This window comes from Arachis ipaensis, chromosome B09 (assembly GCF_000816755.2).
Source record: "Arachis ipaensis cultivar K30076 chromosome B09, Araip1.1, whole genome shotgun sequence".
NCBI classification, from domain to species: Eukaryota; Viridiplantae; Streptophyta; class Magnoliopsida; order Fabales; family Fabaceae; genus Arachis; species Arachis ipaensis.
Window position 1 is genome coordinate 83,757,787 of NC_029793.2, and position 2,214 is coordinate 83,760,000.

Consider the following 2,214-nt stretch of genomic DNA (forward strand, 5'->3'; position numbering starts at 1 on the left):
AGCTACCCATGATCGCTGCCATCGAAGCCAGGCTCGTCGCCGTCACCACCCACGAAGCTGCGAGGAGCCACTGTCGTGCTCGTGTCGCTGTGCGCCATCGAGCTTCCCTCACCCTGAGTCGTCGATCTGTCACCATCGCTACAAGGGCTTGTCGCTGGAGCCACGACTGTCACTGAGCTTCTGTCGCCGCTGCCATTCAAGCCGCTGCTGCCGTCGATTTGGAGTTGCTGTGATTAGAGCCACTAGCGGGGGTGAGTCGCTACTGCCCTGTTGCCGTCGTAATCATATTCAACGTCCACTGCCCTGAGCTGTTTCTGCCCTTGAGTTCGTTGAGTCCGAATTCCTTGTGCTACTGTAACTGTCATTACTGCTGCGGGAACCAATATTTCTGTTTGGCTGTTGTTGAAGGTCTTCCACCATCACTGGAGCTGCCCAGAATCATCGTGGAAGCTGCCAAGATATATGGTTAATTTCTAATTATGCCAAGACATCATCACTAATTATTGTCTCATGTATACAATCCCTTATTTCTTAAACTTTCTAATCTGTTGTCATCCTTAGATTCCACTGAAGGCCACCCCACATCAAGTAACATACTTTGCGGAGAAGAATCTATATCCACTTATTGTCTCAGTTCCTGTAAGATAGATGTATTCTTTTCTTTTTTTATTTCTTTATTTATTACGCCTTAAATATGATTATGAGTATTCCTTGTGGTTGAAATTTTTTATGATTGATGCATTAAAAGAAAAAAAACCACAGTATATTTATTGTTATTTCCAACATTTGTGTTAAGAATCAGAAATTCAGACCATATTAACTAGTCATGCGCAGGTTCATTTTTACTAGATTGTGTCCTATTTAGTAAGTTGTGTTGTAGCTTGTTCAGTTCATATATTATAAAATATTAATCAGTTTGCTAATTTTTTCAGAAATTAATCAAAACTGTTTATTGATATAAAACCAGGTTCCTAAACCACTTAATCAAGTTATTTCTCTAGTTGAACAAGATTCCAACCATCAGAGTGAGAGCCAGAATCTAAATCCTGATGAACAAAACCATTTTTATTCTGTTGATGAATTTGAGGTTTGTATTATGGAGCCAGATAAGTCTGGTGGCCCTTGGCAAACAAAGGCAACAATTCATATGCAAACTTCTGAAAATGCCCTTACAGTGAGAATGATTACACTGCTGGTAATTGTATTTTCCTTCTGAGTACTGAATATGATAATAGAATAGATCATGTTTTTAGCTGCTTGGCCTCACTAATTCCATTTTGTGATTTTTCTTTTTGTGTAGAATACATCCTCCAAAGAAAATGAAACACTTTTGGCTGTTGGCACTGCTTATGTGCAAGGAGAAGACGTGGCTGCTAGAGGACGTATCCTGCTGTTCTCTTTAGGAAAAAAATACCGATAATCCTCAAACTCTGGCATCTTTGGGGTTGCTTTCTCAAGTTTTGGCTGAATTTGTTGTCCCTTGGCTAAACCTTGAGTGATGCTTTTTTTGGACAGTTATTAAATGTTCATTTTCACAGGTTTTAGAGGTGTACTCAAAGGAATTAAAAGGAGCTATATCTGCCTTGGCCTCTCTTCAGGGCCATCTGTTGATAGCATCTGGTCCAAAAATTGTGTTGTATTTGTGCATAACATTCCCCCCACTTAACTGGCACAGGTTGTTGGTGAACTACAAGCAGCAAAAGAGGAAATTGAAAAATTGAAAGAGGAAGCTGACGCTAACAAAGCTCACATGCTATAGGTGCTGTTGTAGTTGGTTGCAGAGGTATCAAAAATTCCATGAGTACTCTGCTGGTTGTGGTTTAGTAGTAGATGTAGAATCTAATTTTGTATACTATATCTAATTTTTAGAAGTAGATGTAGAATCTAATTTTTAGTAGTAGATGTATATATATAAGGAACTTAGTAATTGAGTGTTTGGTGTGTTTCAAGTTCTGCTCACCTTCAAGGTGTTTGATACAATGTTACTGTCAGAGTCAGCTTGCTTTCTAGTAGATTTTTTATTTGTTTCATTCTGGTACTTTTGGATCATAAGGCTACACTTATATACAGTAGCTATAGTATACAAAAAAAAAAGAGGGACCTAAGGCTACACTTATAAAAAATAGCCATGGTATACAATGTGGCTACGCGTCACAGGTGATGCAGTAGCATTGAAACGCGTAGCCTATTCTGGCAAAAATAGAAGCTGAAAAG

The 2,214-nt window shown here is 39.1% G+C and overlaps 1 long non-coding RNA gene across 1 annotated transcript; it reads left to right on the forward strand.

Annotated features, from left to right (window-relative positions):
* LOC107615648 lies at positions 522-1,428 on the forward strand. Its single transcript, XR_002354411.1, has 3 exons — positions 522-639; positions 968-1,195; positions 1,301-1,428. It is a non-coding gene; the product is annotated as an uncharacterized LOC107615648 (long non-coding RNA).